Raw genomic sequence first — 21,018 nt, forward strand, 5'->3', positions numbered from 1 at the left:
TAGGTACTCTTAATTCTGCCATAATGCAATTGAGAAAACTAAGGTTCAGAGAAATTCAGTAAATGGCTTGAGGACACAAAGCTAGCACAATGATGAAGATAAGATTTACTATCATACCTGGCTTGCTCCAAAACCTATGGATACCACTTGCCTCTCTCTGTCTCAGAAGAATTACTTAGTGAAATGAGGCTAGCTCAGTACTATTTATGGTTTTGTATGAAGGGCACACTATGATAGAGTGCACCTTTCTGTTCTTGTAATAGGACCTTCTGATCTAATAACACCAGAATTCCCCTAGTTATGCTGTCAGGACAGAACTAAGCACATTCCCACATACATGCCACCCCATCCCTCCCCACCAGCCACTATGATTTCAGTCCTGGCACCGCTACTATTATTATTCATGCAAAGGCTGTGAGAGAGCAAGGGAAGATGTACCAAATGCATTATAGTTATAAGAACCAAGAACAGCTCACATCCACCCAAATCACACTTCCACTTCTGCAATTTACAGATGTGGCTATTTGTTCCTGTTTAGCTGATTTAGAAAGTTTCAGTTACTAAAAGGGTATTTCCTGCTCACACCCCTTTGTTAAATGACAGAGCCATATTAGGCTGAAAGAAAGGTAGAGGTCAAACTCGCACCTTCTTTTTCTCTGTGGGTTATTATTCCTCTGAAATTCACAGTTCATTGTGAGCTTAGAGACTTGTATTACCTGCTTTTAAAAATCTCTTTTCTTCTCCAGACTGAAGGGGAAGTAGGGAGGGGTTTCCCCAAATCTGTTTGATGACAACTAAATGTGAAATCCATATGATGGAGAGAGTTTTGGGAGAATTTGTGTTGGGTTGGAAGAAATGTGGACTCGCTTTAGAGAGGGAATATTTAGCTTGCTGGAGTAAATTTGTGTCACTTCTGAAATTTAAGGAAAGAGAAAAACCTAAGAAGTTACTAACAAGGAAAAGCAGAATGGAAGAGCTTAAAAACTGACTACTTTCCTTTTCTCTTTCTGTTTCTGTTTCTTTGGCTCTGGCTCTGGCTCTGGCTCTATCATTGATTATTGCAGAGTGATTTGTTCCTCCTTGGGTTTTCAGTTTCTCTACCCTTCAATCTAGATATATCTTTGGTTCTTATCTCATAAGCAGGTTTGAAAATGGGCTGCTCAAGGTAGACTTTGGGTGATAAACTCTTGAGCCTATGCTCTCCTTCTCAGTCTGTGCCTTGACTCACCTCCTAGACACCAAAGCTATAAACTGGGGAGTCATCCAGACCTCTGCCATTATATTACTCCCATATCCAATCAGAATCCATGTGATTCTCCTTCCTAAAAAGCTTTCAAATCTATAAACAACTCTCTACTTCTACCGCCTCCACTCCAACCTAGGCCACTGTTATTTCTCTACTTGGTTACAACAACACCAGCATCACTGAAAATATAATAAAATTAGATATCAGCAAAGCCCAAGGTCTCAGGGTATCATCAACATTATTATATGGACCTCAGGATGAAAGAAGTTCCTATGATCTGCTTCCAAAGATATCTCAATCTTTCACTTTTATTGGTTGTAGTCTTGCAGATGATTACCAGTATCATTCCATCAGCAAACGACTTTCTGCAAACCTGGAATGGGGGTGAGGAAGGTGGATCTATAGTATCCAAAATTGTCAGTGCCTGCAAAGTAAACATAAAGGGAAAAATAGCTTTATTTTTTCCATGTTTTTCGGTTGGACTCTGACTGCCTTCAAGGCCATTACTCAATTAATAGATATCTTATACTCCGTATCCTATGAACTCTATGCTAAGTTCATAGGTCTCTGTCCCTGAAAAATTTCTTCTCTGTTAGGGGAAATGTTTTAAAAAATCTCCAACACAATCAGTGTATGGTAAGAACTAAAAAAAAAGGGGTGCAAAAGATAATGGGAATTCTTTATGTGAGCACAGCATCATCCTTGTGAGGAAAGTATGGCAGATACCAGTAATACCACATTTTTAGCTAATAAACAAATGCATTCAAAAATTCAGTGCCTTGTGTTCAAGATCACAAGGTTAGTATCTGGTGGAATTAGGACTGGAAGCTGGAATTTTAGGCTTCCTATTCAATGATTTTCTACCATACAGGCTGCCTCAATTGAATTCTGAGAGATAGAATCATTCTGAGCCAAAGAAGATGGCACTTGAGCCAAGCTATCTATATTTCCTTATTAGTCTTTCTAGGGCCATGGATGGATAGAAAAATAAAGATGTCTGGGAAAGATATAAATTTGACTGTGTCTGAATTAGTCACTAATCTGTTTAAATCTCAGTAGTTCATTAAATTGGGGGACTAGTTCCAGATTTTTTTTAAAAAAAAAAAGCCTTCAAAACTCATGCCACCCTGCACTGGTTAATATCAATACCATTTATCCTGGACTTAATAATTTGTGACTTCATCCAGGAAACAGACATTTTGGCATGTGTGGATCTAATATGCTAATTACTGAGAGTGGTGGAGTGAAGTGGGATTTTTCAAAGAAAAGTAATATATGTTTGTTGACCTCAAGGAATTTACAGCCACTTTAGGGAGAGATGCATAAGAATAACTAACAATAGATTTCAAAAATGATGCCATGAAAGAGGTAACATAAAAATTTCTGTGAAAGCAGAAAGAAAGCCTGGCCAGAAGAAGAGAATTAGAAGTGCAACTAGAAGAGAAGTCAATTTTCATTAACCAGCTGTGGTTCTAGGCCAGGCACAAACAGAAGAGAGGAAGAGAAAGAACTTCCATAACTGAATGAATAAAATTCAAGGGTCCTAAAGCACAAAATGAATGGTTTACATAAAAAACAGGTATTCCAGCCCAGCTGGAGCACAAAAAGGGAGAGTGGCATAAGAAGTGAGAGTGGGAGAATGTAATGGAAGGAAAAGGGACTATAAATAAAAATGGGACTAAATAATGGAGGACTTTGAATGCACTTTATGTGGAATCATTGAATGATTTTAAGAAGAGTTGTGGTATTACCATACCTGAGTTTTAGAAAAATAACTGTAGCAAAAGTGTGGAACATGAGAAACCAGAAAAAGGAAAGTCCAAATCAGTTGGAAGTCTGTAAGGTGTCCAGCCTTCCAGTTTTTCTAAGGACTGAGGGATTCCTGGGATGTGGGACTTCCTGTGCTAAAACTGGGCCAGTGGTTGATCATCTTATTGCTGCAATAGTTCAGAAGACAAAGAACAAGCTCTGAACTTAGTATGATAGGAATGTTAGAATTTCCAGTAAAACTCAGTTATGGAATTGACCAGTTTTGGAGACTGACTGAGGAGTAAAAGATAATTTCATTTGTAAAATGTGAAATATTATAAAAATATTTCAAATATGTGCACTTTTCTAAAACCCATTCACGTTTATCAGCTAACTTCTTTCACTTTTCCTGACTATCTGAACCAATTCAGAAATTCCTTTTTCCACTACTTTCCAAATCTGTAGTCTGCCAAACTTCATCAATTCCTAACTTCTTAAAATACTTTTTCTTTCTCTAACAATATGAACACTGAGTTCCACTACAAACTCCATCAAACTAAATTGCCCCATAAACACCCTGAGACCTTAAATTTCTAATTCTCTCAATTTTCCTAGTCTAACCCAGCACATTCCCTTATCTCACATTCTCCCCTACCCAGCCCAAGTGGAGTAGTTGGTCAAATTAAACAGTCACACTAGAGCCCTAAACTTCCTTGCACCCCATTTTTCTGCTGCACCAGCCAGGCAAGACATTACTTCAGATCAATACCACAATCTGTTTTCTTTCTTAACTACCCAAACTATTGGATGCTGCTATTAAAAATATCAGGGTCTATTTGGTTTGGCACAACTACACTCTTTTTGCACACTCTAGGTTAGCATCATCTCTTATTCCCATGGTAGCTATTCTACACCTTCACAAATCTGCTAAAGTTTCCTTCTCTCTCCTGCTCTCCCCCATTTTTTTTTCTCAGTAGATTGTCTTATCTCTTGCCTCATGGAAGAAATTAAGGTTATTGATTTAGGAGAAGTTCAACTTCATCCACTGTGCCCTCTCAACACGCATAATCATATCTACAGCTGCACTGTTCTTATTTCCCAACATAGCTACCCTTTTTGTTGCACAAGACCAATTTCATGATTTTATTCTTTTCTCTTCTTACCTCCCTCAGGATACTCTTTCATTGATTCTTTGCTTTCACTTCTAGATCATTATTTTCTCCATTCTCAGCTAGGTTTTGTCATCTGTTCTCTCCAACCTACCAAATAATTCTTTTCTTGTCTGTGAACCTTGTTCTAGCTCTTTGTCACCATCTTCTTCTTAAACTTCCCACTTTCTTCACTTTATATTCACCTTTCAATGCACTCCATGGTGGCATGCACACTCCCAAATCTCACTGAAACTGCTTTGGCAAATGTAACAAATGGCCATCAGATTGCTAAACCATGCAGGACTTCTTTGGTGCCCTGGACAGTCTTACAACTTCCATAATTTTGAAATATTCACTTATTTTGGCTTCCAAGGCACAAGTCTTTCTTGATTCTTCCCTTAATTATCTGTCTATTCATTCTGAGTCTCTTTTGCAGCTTATTTTTAACTCTGCTTATTCTTTTTAAAAATATTTTAAATTGTGAAATATAACATAAACACAAACAATGTTAAATTTCAAAGTACTAAACAAGCAGCTCTAGAAAAAAATTCAAAGTATGGTATGGGTTACAGTTCCACCATTTTAGGTGTTATTTTCAAGCTGCTCTAAGACATTGGAAACTGAAAAGGAAAATAACACAATGAGTCAGTGGTCATACTCATTTGTTAAATCCTATCTTATTTGATACAACTCCTCCTTCTCATTTGATCCTTTTCCCAGCCATTAGGGATATTTGTGCAATGACCATTCTAACTTCATGTTGAAAACAGGTGTTGGCATCATGGGGTTTAGTGAGTGAAACTTTTATAGATTCTCCAACAGAGCCCTGGATAATTTTTATGGTTACAAGAATGCTGTTAGATGGAGCCTGGTATACCATGTCAATTGGCAATATCTATCAGAAGTTTGAATAAGAATAACCTCCAGAATAGCCTCTTGACTTTATTTGAAATCTCTTAGCTACTGATACTTTATTTTGTTACATTTCTTTCCCCTCTTCTGGTCAGATAGGCATTTCCAATTCCAAGGTGCCAAGACCAGGTGCATCCCTGGGAGTCATGTCCCACATTGCCAGGGAGACATACATCCCTGGATGTCATGTGCCATGTGGGGGGCGGGGAGGATAATGATTTTATTTGCAGAGTTGGGCTTGGAGAAAGAGAGAGACCACATCTGAGCAACAAAAGACGTTCTCTGGAAGTAACTCTAAGGCATTATTTTAGGTAAGTGTAACTTCCCTGTTACAAATATAAGCTTCATAAGAGCAAGCCTCACTATCAAGGTCTTGGCCCATTAATTTGGGAGACCCGAATGTTTGAGAGAGTTTCAGGGATTTCCAACTGAGAAAGTTTAATAGTGCCATTTTTTTTTCTATTGTCTCTCAAGGGTCTTTGCCAATACTTTTTAATTACTTGCCCAATATAATCTGGAATGTATCTGAGCATTACATTAAGCAATACAGAATTGCAAGATCTCATTTTTAATTCTAGGCTCCATGTGCTTAGGTTCTTTAACTGAGCTGGCCAAACAGGTTAATTTAGATTGTGTACTACATAAAATTTAGGTTCTGGACAAAATAAACTTCTCTTCCTTGGGTCTCATACAGTAGGTGAAGTTCCAAAATAAAGACAATATCATCCTTCACCCTGTATTCTGATTAATCATATCCCCAACCAGATCAGCTTTGTTCTTATCTCTGATTGAAGGCTGCTCTCTTTTATGGCTTCTATAACAGTTGCTGTATGCAGAAATGCTGACTTTCAGAGCTGTAGAACTCCACTTCTGAGTCTTAGGTGTCACACAGTTACACAAAGTTCCAGGAAAATACCAAGTTATATACCTATAGCACAGCATCTCAGAATTTATAAACAATAGTTAAAGCTCAGGAAAATGTGACTTCTGTAAGAGCTTACAATTTAGACCCCAATTTTCTTATAAGTATTTTCTAAAAGAGACCATACAATATTTGTCATTTTGCTCTGGCTTACTTTGCTCAGCATAATGTCCTTATGGTTGATTCACCTCATTGCATACCTCATGACTTTGTTCCTTTCTGTAGCCACACAATATTCTATCATATGTATCCACCACGGTTCACACTTCTGCTTCAAAGTCAAGCTTTTGGCCTCCTCCAACCACTGGGTATCATGAATAATGTCATAAACGTCAGGATGCAAATGTCTATTTGAGTTCCTGCTTTCAGTTCTTTTGAGTATATTCCCAGTAATGAGATAACTTAGTCATATGGCAACACAATATTTCGCTTCCTGTGGATTCACTGCATTATCCTCCTTTGGGGCTGCCCCATTCTGCTATCCTACGAACATTGAATAATTATATCTCTCTCTCCACATTTTCTCTAACACCTGAAACTTTCCACTTATTTATTTATTTTGAATCTGTGGATTTTGGTGATATATTTTCATATAGCATATATTCTGTCCAAAATAATCAATATTCCACAGTATTCTCACTTAGTTAAACAATCATCACTCTCAGCTTTAGACAATTTCCATTGCTCCAAGGAGAAAAATAACATATAGATACCTCAACACTGAAGAGAAAATCCAAAACTCCCCTTAACTCTTGTTCTGCCTCCAATTATACGCCCCTGGTAGTGTTGTGGTACTAGTGATGTAGTCCTGATAAATATAGACCACAGTATGTGATAAGCAGTTTTTTCAATGTACCCTTCTGTTATTAACACTTTGTATAAGTGTCATACTTTTGAAGTAGTCCACGCAATTATTTATATTTGTAGTGTCAGTCAGTGATGTACATGGTTTTAAAGAATCCCTTTCAGTCATATTCACCTTCAATATGGCACTATTACTCATAAACCCACAATGAACTACCATTTACATACCTTTAAGTTCAATCTCATTAACTAGTCTGTACATACTAGGTAACTGTTCCCACTTCTCTGGCTAATAACACTGTCTATCCTATCATAGAGTATCTATCCTTTTGTGTCTGGTTTATTTCACTCAGCATTATGTCCTCAAAGTTCATCCATGTCATATGCTTCAGAACCTTATTTCTTCTTAGGCTGCATAATATTCCATCCTCTGTGACACAAATGCCTTACAAATAAACCTAGAATAGTTGCTACATCTTGCTCACTCAGTCCAATTAACATGATATCATCAAGATAATGGACCAGTGTAATGTCTTTTGGGAGGGGAAAACTATCAAGTTTCCTGCAGACAAGATTATGACATAGGACTGCAGAGTTGATATCCCCCTGAGGTAAGACAGTGAAAGCATATTGCTGGCCCTGTTGGCTGAAAGCTGACTGTTTCTGGTGATCCTTACTAAAGTTGTTGAGAATAATGCATTTTTCCAGATCAATAGCTGCATACCAGGTACCAGAGGATGTGTTGATTTGCTCAAGCAATGATACCACATTGGGGACAGCAGCTGCAATTGAAGTCACCACCTGATTAATTTTTCAATAAGTCACTGTCATTCTCCAAAACCCATCTGTTTTCTGCACAGGCCAAAGAGGAAAGATGAATAAGTATGTGGTGGAAATCACCACCTCTGCATCCTTCAGGTCCTTAAGAGTGGCAGTAATCTCTGCAATCCCTCCAGGAATTCAGTATTGCTTCTGATTTACTGTTTTGTTGTTTACAGGCAGTTCTAGTGGCTTCCACATGGTATCCCTTTTGATAATAGCCTTATTCCTCAAGTCAGGGAACCAATGTGGGGATTCTTCCAGTTGCTGAATATGCCAATTCCAATTATGGTTTTCTGAACTGAGAAAATAATTACAGAATGGGTCCAAGGAACCATTGGACCCACTATGAGATGGACCTGAGTTAAAAGTCCATCTATCACCAGACTTCCATAATCTCCCACTCTCATTGGTGGACCAGAGTGACATTTTGGGTCTCCTGGAATTAATGTCACTTCTGAACCAGTGTCTAATAATCCACAAAGTATCTGATCATTTCTTGTTCCCTAATACATTTACCTTGGTAAAAGCCTGTGTGTCTCCTTAGGGAAGGCTAAGAGGAAGGTTTTTCCCAAAACTTCCTACCCACAATTGGGTGGGTCACATGTCCATGGAAACAACTTAAGCAAAAGCTCTCACCCAGCAATATTGAGTCCAGATTAAAAAACATGACTTTTCTGAAATAAACAAGAACTTCAAGCTGGCACAACGTGTGAGGTAGGGATCCTCTTTCATTCCTTTGGCTATTGATATTCAGCTCTCCCAGCCCCATTTGTCAAAAATATTATTCTGTCCCAGTTCATTGGATTTGGGGCCTGTTTTAAAGATCAGTTGTCCATAGATCTGGGAATATGCTTCCAAACTCTCAATTCAATTCCATTGATCAATATGTTTATCTTTGTGTCAATATCATGTTGTTTTCACCATTGTGGCTTTATAATAGTTTAAAATCAGGAAGTATAAGACCTCTCACTTCATTCTTCTTTCTTTTTAGTGTGTTTTTGGCTACTTGGAGCTCTTTTTCTTTCCAAATAAATTTGATTATTTGCTTTTCCAAGTCTTCAAAATAGGTTGTTGAAATTTTTATTGGTATTGCACTGGATCTGTAGATCAGTTTGGGTAGAATTGACATCTTACTAATATTTAGCCTTTTTATCCATGAACCCAGAATGTCTTTCCACCTATTTAGATCTTCTTTGATTTGGTTTAGCAATATTTGCTTTCTATGTACAGGTCCTTTATCTTCCAGGTTATGTTTATTCTATATACTTGATTCTTTTAGTTGTTATTGTGAATGGAATTTTTTTCTTAATTGTTTCTTCATTTAGGTCATTATTTTTGTATAGAAACATTAATGATTGCTGCACATTAATCTTGTATCCTGTTACTTTACTGATTTTTTTTATTAGCTCAAGTGGCTTTATTGTAGATTTCTCAAGATTCCCAAGGCTCATATCATCTGCAAATAATGAAAGTTTTCCTACTTCTTTTCTAATTTGGATGTCTTTCATTCCTTTTTCTTGCCTGATTGCTCTAGCTAGAGCTTCTAGCAGAGTGTTGAATTATATTGGTGACATTGGGCTTTGTCTGGTTCCTGATCTCAGGGGAAAGGTTTTCCATCTTTCTGTGTTAAGTATGATGCTGGCTGGGGGTTATTCATATAAGCTCTTTATCGTATTGAGGAAGTTTCCTTTGATTCCTACCTTTTGAGCTGTTTTATCAGAAAAAGATGCTGAATTTTGTTGAATGGTTTTCCAGCATCAATTGAGATAATCATGTGACTTTTTTCTCTTTCAACTTTTTTAATATGTTGTAGTACACTGATTGATTTTCTTGTGTTGACCCACCCTTGCATTTCTGGAATAAACCCCATTTGTCATGGTGTATGATTCAATTTGTAAGTATTTTGTTATGAATTTTTGCATGTGTATTCACTAGGGAGATTGGCCTGTAGTTTTCTTTCCTTGTAGTATCTTCATCCGGTTTTGGTATTAGAGTGAAGTTAGCTTCATAAAATTATTTAATTAGTATTCCTTTTTCCTCAATGCTTTGGAAAAGTTTGAGCAAGAATGATGTTAATTCTTTTCGAAATGTTGATGAAATTCCCCTGTGAAGCTATATGGCCCTGGGATTTTCTCTGTAAAAAGATTTTTGATGACTGAATGAATATCTTTACTTGTGATTGGTTTGGGGAGGTTTTCTATTTTTCCTCCAGTCAGTGTAGGTTGCTCATGTGCTTCTAGGAATTTATCCATTTCACCTAAGTTGTTTAGTTTGTTGGCTTATAATTGTTCATAGTATCCTGTTATGATTTTTTTAATGATTCCTCTCTCCCTTCTTATTTTATTTATTTGTATCCTCTTTCTTTTTTCTTTATTAGCCTAGCTAGCTGTCCACTGATATCATCAATTTTCTCAAAGAATGAACTTTTTGTTTTATTGATTCCTTCTATTGTTCTTTTGTTCTCCAGTTCATTCAATTCTGCTTTAACCATTTTTATTTATCTTCTTCTATTTGCTTTGTAGTTAGTTTTCTGTTCTTTCTCTAGTTCCTCCAGGTGAGCAATTAACTCCCTGATTTTTGCTCTTTTTTCTTTTTTAATGTGGACATTTAGAGCAATACATTTCTCCCCTCAGCACTGCCTTTGACACACCCCATAAGTTCTGGTATGTTGTATCTCATTTTCAATGATCTTCAAAGATATTTATCTACTTCTCTTGCAATTTCTCCTTTGACTTGATGATTATTTAAGAGTGTGTCATTTAATTTCCATATATTTGTGTAAGTTCTGGTTCTTTGGTGGTTATTGATTTTCAGATTCATTCTATTATGGTCAGAGAAAATGCTTTGAGTAATCTCAATCTTTTAAATGTGTTAAGACTTGTTTTGTGCCCCAGCATATGACTTATCCTGGAGAAAGTTCAAAGAGAGCTAAAGAAGAATGCATATTCTGGTGTTTTGGAGGTGCAATAATCTATATATATTTGTTAGACAGAGTTCATTTATCACATTGTACAGGTTTCCTTATTGATCCTCTGTTTGGTTGTTCTATCTATAGAAGAGAGTGGTGTATTGAAGTCTCCCACTACTATTGTTAAAACATCTATTGCTCCCTTCAATTTTGCCAAAGTTTGCCTCATGAACTTTGTAGCTCCTTGTTTGTTTTTGGGTGCGTAAATATTTATAATTGTTATTTCTTCTTGGCGAATTCTCCCTTTTACTAATATGTAGTGTCCTTCTTTGTCTCTTATGATGTATTTACATTTAAACCCTATTTTGTCAGATATTAATAGTATAGTTTCTCTGGCTTTCTTTCTTTCTTTTTTTTTTTTTTTTTGGATGCTTTATGGTGGGCATCACATTTAATTCTTTTTCCATGTGTCTATTCCATTATCACAGCACCATTTGTTGACATTTTTTTGGTGAGGAGTGCATAGGCTAGGAATTGAGCCAGGGTCTCCCATATGGTAGGCAAGAATTCTACCACTGAACCACCTTTGCACTCTGCTTCTGCTTTCTTTTGATTACCTATTGAATAGAACATCTTTTGCCATCTTTTCACTTACACTTTATTTGTATACTTGGCCTAAGATAAGTCTCTTGTAAGCATAATATTGATGGGTTGTATTTTTTAATCCTTTCTACCAATCTATATCTCTTAATTGGTAATTTAGCCCATTAAAATTCAAAGTTAATACTGTAAAGGCAGTTCTTTAATCTACCATATCATTCTTTGTTTTTTTGTTTGTCGGATCTATTCATTTTCCCTCTCTTTTTATCCTTTAAATTAGTCTTACTAATATTCTTCAATCCTGTTAGCCTTTCTCCAGACCTCTCTTTCCTTTTTTTTCCCAACCAACAGAACTCTTTTAATTACTTTTTGCAGGGCTCGTCTTTTATTAACAACTTCTCTCAATATTGGTTTGTTGGTGAATATTTTAATCCCTCCCTCACTTTTTTTTGGGGGGGGGGGAGGGTCCATAGTCCAGTAACCAATCTCTTTCAATTTTGAAAGACAACTTGGCTGGATAAAGAATTCAAGGCTAGAATTTTTTCTCTTTCACAATCTTAAATATATCACACCACCACTACTTTCTCATCCTCATGGTGCCTGTTGAGTATTCTGAACTTAACCTCATGTGGTTTCCCTTGTATGTGGTGAGTTGCTTTTTTATTGCTGCTTTCAGGATTTCTCGCTTCTCTTCAACATTTGACGGTTTGATTGGTATATGTCTCAGAGTGGGTATGTTTGGATTTATTCTATTTGGAATGTGCTAGTTTGAAAAGGTTTATGTACCCTCAAAAACCAATGTTTTAATCTTAATCAACCTTGTGGGAGCAATGGTTTCTTCTAATCCCTATTCAGTACTGTATGTTGGAAACTTTAATTAGCTTATCTGCATGGAGATGTGACTCAAACAGTGTGGGTTTTAAACCTGATTAGATGGAGATGTGCCTCCACCCACTCCAAGTGAATCCTGATTGGTTTTATCCCCACCCTTTAAAAGAAGAAGCTCTTTGGAAAAAAGCTAGAGAATGACAAGGGAGAAAGCCATGAGATTCTGAGATAGCAGAGAATGCCACAGCACCATGAAGCACAGAGTCCACCAGCCAGTGACTTTTGGAGATGAAGAAGGAAAACACCTCCCAGGGAGCTGGAAAGGAAGCTCACAGATGATGCTGCATTCACCATGTGCCCTTCCAGCTGAGAGAGAAACCCTAACTGTGTTCACCACCTGCCATCTCACTTGAGAGAGCAGCACTGAACTTCATCGGCCTTCTTGAAAGAAAGTATCTTTCCCTGGATGCCTTAGATTGGACATTTCTATACACTTGCTTTAATTGGGACATTTTCTTGGCCTTGGAACTGTACACAGATTATTAAGTTCCTCTTTTTAAAAGCCATTCCATTTCTGGCATATTGCATTATGGCAGCTAGCAAACTAGAACATGGAGTTTGTTGGACTTCTTTGATTTGCTTATTTACATCTTTCATAAGGATTGGGAAGTTGTTCCCAATAATGTCCTCAAATAGTCTTCCTAGCCCTTTACTATTCTTCTTCTTTTGGAACACTAATGATTCTTATATTTGCATGTTTCATGTTGTTTGTCATTTCCCTGAGATCCAATTCAAATGTTTCAATCTTCTTTACCATTTGTTCTTTTGCAAGTTCAAATTCAGTTGTCCTATCCAGTAGTTCACTTTTCTTTTTTTCTGCATCTTCAAATCTACTGCTGTGTATTTAATTTAATCTACAGTGCCCTTCACTTCCATAAGATCTGCCATTTTTCTATTTATTCATTCAAGTTCTTCTTTGTGCACTTCTGGTATCTTCTTGATATCCTTTCTGTTTTTAGCCAACTGATTGAATGTATTTAGGAGATTTGTACGGACGTCTTTAATCAGTTGTCCCAAATTCTGTGTCTCCTCTTTTGTTTCAATTTGGTCATTTGGCTGGGCCATATTTTCTGGCATTTTCATGTGCTTTGAAATTTTCTCCTGCTTTTGAGGCATTTGATTATCTTGATAAGGTCATTTTGAAAGTTGATTTTCCTCACATATCTGAGATTCTGTATTTGCTTGGGTTTGTGTTGAAGATTTTCTTTTGTATTTTGTCAGTAATTACCTGCCAAACCAAGGGCAAGGTCTCCTGTAGGTGGTGCAACTCTAATTGAAGATCTGTTAAAAGCTAGGGAGAAAGGCAGTTTGCCAGACTGCAGTTTCCACATCATCACAGCAGATGGTGCTCTTGAACCACCTCTTCGTTTCAGGCCTGCCTGTCCCCAAATAAGTCAGGCATTGAGCTGGGACACAACCAGGGGCAAAGCCAGTCAAGACTACATGTCTCCATGTGCCCTAAAAGCTACTAACCCTGGAGTTGTGGGTGGGCAGTGTGCACCATAGCAGAGAATCCACTTGTAGGTATGATGAGTCTGGTGTGGAATGACTTTGGGCTGTGGGATTGAGTATTTCAACTACCCGTGCCCACAGTTAGCCCAGGACTGCCTGGCAGTATGGCACAGCTGCTTCTCTGGTACCTGCCTTTTCACCTGTGCACACTGTGAGTGGTCTGAGCCCAGGAGTATCTTGCAGTGTGACACAGCTTGCTGCCTTATCTCTGTCTCTTCACCCATGCATGCCATGAGTGCTCCAAGCCCAAGAGTGCCTGGTGGTATGCTGTGGTGTGTCTAGCACCCTGGCCCCTGCCTCCTTGCTTGTGCATGCCATGAGTGTTCTGAGCCCAGGAGTTGCTACTGGCATGGCATCACTAACTCCCTCTTCCTGCCTCTCCATTTGTGCACACCATAAGTTGAAAGGATAAAAGCAGGAGGGTCCAAAGAGTTCTTTCACTGGACTTTTGTTAGATTAGCTCATCTCTGTGTTCCCTTCTTATACCAAGGGGAGAGCCCTTCGCTCTCAGCTAAAACCAGGTACTGCTTATCCTTGAAATGTTGGTTTTACATAGGTCTGTATCTTCTCTTCTTATTTGGTATCTTTTTCCTGAATAACAGAATCCATTTACTTTCAATTACCACCCACATCCTGATGACTTTCACATCTTTATTTCCAGACCTCATTTTTCCTCAAATATTAAACCTATATGTCAAAAATTCCAGCAGATATTTCACATGTATATGTTCCCTGGACATCTCAAAATGATTATATATATAAAAAAAAACAAAAACTAAACTCATCAAATGCCCAGGCCTTTCACTTATCTGTCACCATGTATGCAATTTCAAGAGTCTAAATAATCTTCTCTCTCTCAGTATATATATATTCACCCTTCCTCACCAACCTTTCTCTTTATCCCAATTATGGCTCTGCTATACCAGGCTACCACCTCATCATCCTCTCTTGCATGGATTGTTAAAACATATATTAATTGACCTACCTACCTCAAGGATTGCCCTCTTAAATCACATGATGAAAAAGCTGGGCAATGGGTATTTGTGATGGGGTGTGGCTAAAGTGGGAATTTGAGCAGAATGCCTGACACAAAGCAATCATTAAGTAAATATTTTTATCTGAAGAAATTTTCGGCCTTATGATAACACTTGTATTCTTTCACTATTTGTGGAGGTCTGGACACTGGACTGTTAGCTTTTAATCATTAGTGGTCAGATTTTAAAATTCCTTATCTTTCTAATTCTACAACAAAACTGAACATATACTAAATAGCTATTTAAAAAATGATGTTAGCTGGAATTTATAGGGATTAATCTTAAGGACTTAACCTCATTGATGTCACATAGCCAACTCAGCTAGCCAGGGCCACACAAACAACAATGAACAAGCAAAATTATAACATACAAAAAGTCACACCCTTAAATTTTATACTCCAGCACTTATCTCTTCGTTTGTGAACCACCCAGCTAGAAATGAGAGCCGAATTCCCAGCTTTATAGAAATAAATGCCACTTGGTGCTTCCAGTGTGTGGTGGTCTGTACAGGGTACATACTGCCTACCCCAATGGGACCATTGAGAGGGACAGCTCTCCTTTTGAAAGAGGAATCTGCTTACTGGAGCAAATCCCTGAAGAACATGACCAGTATAGAACTCTAATCTAATATTTATAGCAGAAAATCCAGTTACCCTTTCTGAGCTACAAATATTCACTTTCAGACAAGTGTATCTGGACATAAGGAAGTCCCTAATAATGAAGATTGGCATAAAGTTATACCTAAAATTCCATTAAACTCTTTTCTCTCTGGAGCCCAAATCAGAAGTTAATATTTTATTCTTCTTTCAAGGTCCCATCTCATCTGTCATTTTTTCCTCCACTGGGCAACCCTTTTCTAATTTCCCTCATCTTTGAACTGCTACTGACTTATAGGCATCAAAGAAAATGTAATCTCTCTGGAGGCAAACACTGTATCTTAGACTTTTGTATTTCTCCTTGTGGTTAGCAGAGAGTAGGCATATGATAGTGACTCGGTTCATATGCATTAGTTGGTAAGGGTAAGTGTATGCAGAATGGGCACATTAACTGAGCTTCAGGCAGTTTTACTTTTCAAGTCTCTCCCATAAGTTACTACTCTTCCAAGCAGCAGCCATAGTCTTTTGCTCACTGCTACTATGGAAAGTGCAGTCAAAACAAGGTTAATAAGGGTGGAGTCAAAGAAATCTGGACCCTAAGAGCTTCAAAGCCTTCAATTCCAGATTTCTAGTTGAAATTCTACATGAATCACATATCTTATGTCTGAACTTGATCACTGAATGCTTCATTTTTTAAAATACCTAAATTTTGTCTCAGAATTCAATGATGTATCAGATCCTTAAAAATAACTCAATTTGAACCTAAATAGTTACCTACAATATCTGCCCAAAGGCAAATTCACTCCACAACCAACAAGCTATATTCTGTAATTTCACAAAGGTACAAGCAAAGTGTACTTATATTATTATGGCATCAGAATTTGGGCAAGCCTTCTAAGTTCTAGTCAAATACTAAGTCCAAACGTTTCCATATTTATTCTGTCAGTCACTAGTTAAGTGCTATTCATATATTCTTCTAATCCTTGTAAGAGCTCTGAGTTTATTATTATTATTATGTTTATTTAACAGATCAGAGAATGGGGGTTCATCACTATTAAGTGATGTTCTCAAAATCACAGAGTTATCATGATTTTGTTTGTTTGTAATAAAGCAGACAGCTCATGATTAACAGAAAAACCTGAAATCATCCTTATCCAAACACCCTGTTGCATGGAGAGGAAGATATTTTAAAATGGCACTTCTATAAATAAGACCATTCTTCAAAGATGAAGAAGCCATTATTCTCGGTTCTACTACTTGCACATTCACAACTATGCAGATGTGGCAAATGAGTACCCACCAGCTATTAAAGTAGTGTTGTTTTAAAACCAGAGGCCCTAATGGAGCTTTGCTTATGAACCTAAACCATTATAGATCTGTGAGTGGAAATGCTGGAGCAATCTCTTTATAATAAGCATGAGCTGAATGGGACATGACTTCTTGTGGGATGGGGGAAAACTCAAAAGCAGTGAAGCTTAGTGAAAAGAATACTGATTTGGAATTAAGGGACATTTGTATTCTACTACCTGTTCAAATATTAACTCTTTCTGTTGCCCTAAAAAACTCCATCCTTTCTGTGGGTTTCATTTCTTTCATTATTAAAATAAGATCGTTTGAACTAGATGATCCTTAAACTGTTTTACAGCTTTAACTAACCCTGACTTTCTGGGCTTGGTTTCTCCCAACACCTGCCTCTAACTAATACTCCCCTCACTGCCACTGTTTCTGCCACCACTAATGCAGCTGCTACTACCACAACCCCCGTGCTGATTTAACTTTACAGAACATTAGTACGTTCATAATCACAAACAGTGTTAAAATAAATATTGTGAATAATTACTTCAGCGAATATCATCCTCACTTTACAGATGATAAAAATGATCCTCAAAAAAGTGGCTGTTTTTCTCTGAATATCTAAGACTAGCAAGTGAAAGACCAGTTAGTGTGAAACCTAGACTTCTGGCATCACGGTGATTGCTCTTTCCCCAGTTATGCTCTACAAACCTCCACCCTCACAATACTCTCCTTTTCTCACTAACAGCATTGAGTGAATGTGTTTATTGCACTAACTCCTACTTTCTTTGACAATAGCATCAGACTTTGAGCTTATTTTAGGAGTAGAAGGAGAAATGAAATAGGGGAGTGGAGCACATAAGGGTACCACCCAAATTCTAGGGATGTTACTGACCATTTTGGAAGTTTGCTTGCCTTCCATTTTTCTTCTTCTTTTAATCACTAATTATTATCATGAGTTTTCCCTGCCAGTCTGAGACCCATGAGTATGGTGTCCTTCATTCAATCTCTCACAACCAGGATTAAAGAAGAGAAGCTGGGATTGAAAGCTATTTCCTGAATTAATTCAAATTCACTCCAAATAACCATCTTTCATGTCAGAAACACAAATATTTATACATAATCTGCAAGTATAGACATTTTTTTCTGTAAATTAGGAAAAATAAAATAATTTTATCTTTAAAATGAATTAAAGTAATGATCCTATTCTTGAACTAAGATCTTCAAATTTGATTTTAACTTCCATGTCTAATTTTTTTTTAGATGTTTAATAATTTAAGATGGAGTCTTTATTAGATATCATTTTTGTGCTTGGGGCATAATTTTGTAAGCGGAAAGGATCATGAGCTTTCAAAAAACTTCAAGGTCCTGTTTTTACTCAATTATTTGCTGTCTAGCCTGAAACTAATACAGTTTCTTCATCTGTAAAATGAAGATCATTGTGAAGATTAACTGGAAACATAGATCAATGTGAAAATTAAATGAAAAATATATGTGGAAATGCCTGCTTTCATGTCTGGTACATAATAACCATTCAATAAAAGTTAGTTTGTTTCGCCTTTACTTGAACACAGAATAATCTCCAAGGGCCTTTTGTTGGATCTTGCACTTTACCGGATTTAGAAAGTACCCAAAAGCATAGTTGTGAAGATTGCAAAGAAGGTTTGAACAGTAATTCTTAAAGTGTGAGGGTAAAAAATATGTTACTTGAGAAAGCAATACTAATAGCATATTATTGTCCTTATAATATGAACTGCTGAAAATCCAGATCTAGAAATTATTCTTAGCGTTTAGATATGTAGTACTTAGAAAATATCAATGTCATTGGGGAGGTTTTTCTAGGAGGCCAGAGTCTGGTTCCCAGGGGCAAAAATATGATAACTTTCCAGTGAGATTTTTACATTTCTTAAAGGGAACACTGGTTTTAAAAGACTGAAGAAATGTCGATTGAGAGACATTGCCATGGTAAAAATTAGATTCCAGAGCCCTTTCCCTTACTTTTTGTTTTATGTTTTATCATTTGTAAAGAAAAAAGGAAATTACTTACAAAAACATTCGTCTGCCCTGTAAAAGTTGAAGCTCTTATGATAACATTATGTGGAAGAAATATATAAGACCTTAACAAGGATTACTAGGTTCCCTTAGAGATCTTGACTATTTCTAGAAGTTTTCCTTTAGCTATATTTTCCAACTATGGCCCTATTATATATTGCTTCATAATTGTAAATCTTCTGAGGTACCTGGCAGCCTAGACTCAAATAATTATATCTATAGTTATGTAATTGGATACCAACTATTCCAAGTCCTCACTCCTTATTCTACGTAAGAATATTGAACCCCAGAGAAATAAAATAACTTGTCCAAGGCCATATAGTGAATCATTGGAAGAAATTGAACTAGAACCCAAGCTTTTTATTTCCTTGTATATTTATTGAACACATCACTGTTTTCCCTATGATGCATGTGATCAGATACTAGATAGAAACTTCCTTGCACAATGTTCTGATATGAAGTGTAAGAAGACCTATTGACTCACATTGTTCATGTACTGGAAGCCTAAATATAGTTAAGATGTCAATTCTGCCCAAATTGATCTATAAGAATCAATTAGAAAAAATAGAAAAATAGAAAGAACAATAATCAAATTTATTTAGAAGTGTAGGGTATCCCAAATAGTTAAAATATCTTGAGAGAGAAAAATGAAGCGTGAGGTCTCACGCTAACCTAACAGTTTTTAAATAAAGCAAAGACTCCCAATCCTTGCCAGCCATACCCACTGCTCTAATTAATGGAACTCATAGAAAGGAAATCTTCTTAACAGTCTCTGTCCTCTTTGCTAGAGCCATGTCAGGGGGCTATGGCCTGGTCTGTCTCTTAGGACAACTGATTTACCCCAAGCACAACCGGCCATCTAAAATGACCCAGTAGTATGCTCATTCATTTGAATTTTCATGATCCACTTGTGCTAGAATTTGAATAGTCTGTACAACTGTAAATGCAGAACTTTCTGATTTGAAGGCAAAATCCACCTTTAGGGACACCACGACTGGGTGCAAAATCTGAGAGGTGTTAGCACTCAGAGTAATAAGAATGGCAATCATTGAAATGATACGCATTTCTCTTTTGTGCTCTATTGCCCAGTGGGAGAAAAAGTACCTTTCAAAGGACAAAGAAACCCATCTAATACAGATCCTGGAATCATTTCACCAGAAATTTTCATCTGGGAGATTTTCTACTTTCCTGACCTAAACACCCATAGGGTCATATACATTTATAGTACTGTCTGGGACATGCAGGCTGCTATAGGATAAAAGGCACTTGAGTCAGGAGACATAAGTTCTATCTAGTTCCAGCTTTGTCAGTAAGTAGCTGATTATTCTTATGTGAGTTCCTTTCACAGGCTCTCAGTTTCTACATCCATGTTATAGGGGATTTATATTTCTAAGGGCCCAGTCAGCTCCAAAATCTATGCTCTGACTTTTTTCCCTTCTCTCCTGGAAGAAGTTAATATCTGTGTCTGTGTCTCTGAAAGCTAAATTCTCCAAAGCAAGGAGCTGATGAGTAAAAATATTTGTTCATTGTGCAACTATATGAATAGGGGAAATTGAACGCAAGACACAATTTTTCTAAATATGCAATCAGTAATTCTTAATATCATCACATAGATATATGTAGAATGGAATGATTTCTAAATGTTGTGTTAGTTAATTTTTTTTAATTAATAAAAAAACACAATTTTTCTCTTCCATGTAATCAGAGTAAAGTACACATATTTGCACATTTCCTTTTCTTCTCTACAAACACAGACTTTAATCCATCTGAAATATGTAAACAGATCCTTTTTTCTTACTGTATATGCCAAGTTGTCCCAACAAGTCTCACTGAACACACTCTTTTCCAACTACTTTGTGCTTTCTTTCCCAGTTCCACCCTACAAAGAGCCATCAGCAAAGTGTGAGCTGCATTACAGACCCCGCTGTCCTGGAGTTATGGTGGAGACTGATATAATTAACCTTAATTTTGGACTCTGGTCAGACTCAACAACAATCACCCTAGGCCCTGCTGTTCAAAGTCTGATATGAGAAATCAGAGACTATTTTCAGTTCAAACACTGGCCCCATATCTGTCTGTGTTCTGGATCTTCATGCCCCCACCTCTAATCTTCCCAGAGAGAAACACCAATTCCCAGGCCATAGTTTGTAACTTACCCTGGAGTTCAGCCAGGATTAGCACTCTTGTTCCTTTGCAGAGAGGTAGGGGTAAAAATGTATTAGCTCGGGGCAACACGATTCCTGTTGATAACTGACGAATTTGTTGTTGAAAGAGGAAGTTGAGTGCAGTTGGTGTCTCACCACAAAAACCTTACTTGTAAAGACTAAAGGTAAGTCCCTTGAGCGGATGACGCCACTCAAGTTTTATTTCTTTCTTTCATTGATGCAAAGAAATTAAAAGAGCAGGGAGCCAAAGCTATGCTTATACAAACAATGATTGCATACCAGCCTTTCTCACTATTCCCTGCTGATATTCTTCTACCATAAACCACATGCCTATCTGTCTCAGTAGATTCCAATGGACTCCATA

At 37.1% G+C, this 21,018-nt stretch overlaps 1 protein-coding gene across 2 annotated transcripts in view; it reads right to left on the minus strand.

Moving 5' to 3' along the window:
* The window catches only part of P2RY10 (P2Y receptor family member 10), a 30,104-nt gene extending 9,325 nt beyond the window's left edge, over window positions 1-20,779 (minus strand). Inside the window, exons 1-2 of one of the 2 annotated variants that reach the window (XM_077144753.1) lie at window positions 20,646-20,779; window positions 1,584-1,670 (exon numbers count right to left, since the gene is read on the minus strand). The gene's annotated coding sequence lies outside the window, so the exon portion shown is untranslated. The remainder of the gene's footprint in view (window positions 1-1,583; window positions 1,671-20,645) is intronic. The other variant, XM_077144752.1, reaches the window with a different exon arrangement.
* Between the last annotated feature and the right edge of the window lie 239 nt (window positions 20,780-21,018).

This window comes from Tamandua tetradactyla, chromosome X, assembly GCF_023851605.1.
Source record: "Tamandua tetradactyla isolate mTamTet1 chromosome X, mTamTet1.pri, whole genome shotgun sequence".
Lineage (NCBI taxonomy): Eukaryota > Metazoa > Chordata > Mammalia > Pilosa > Myrmecophagidae > Tamandua > Tamandua tetradactyla.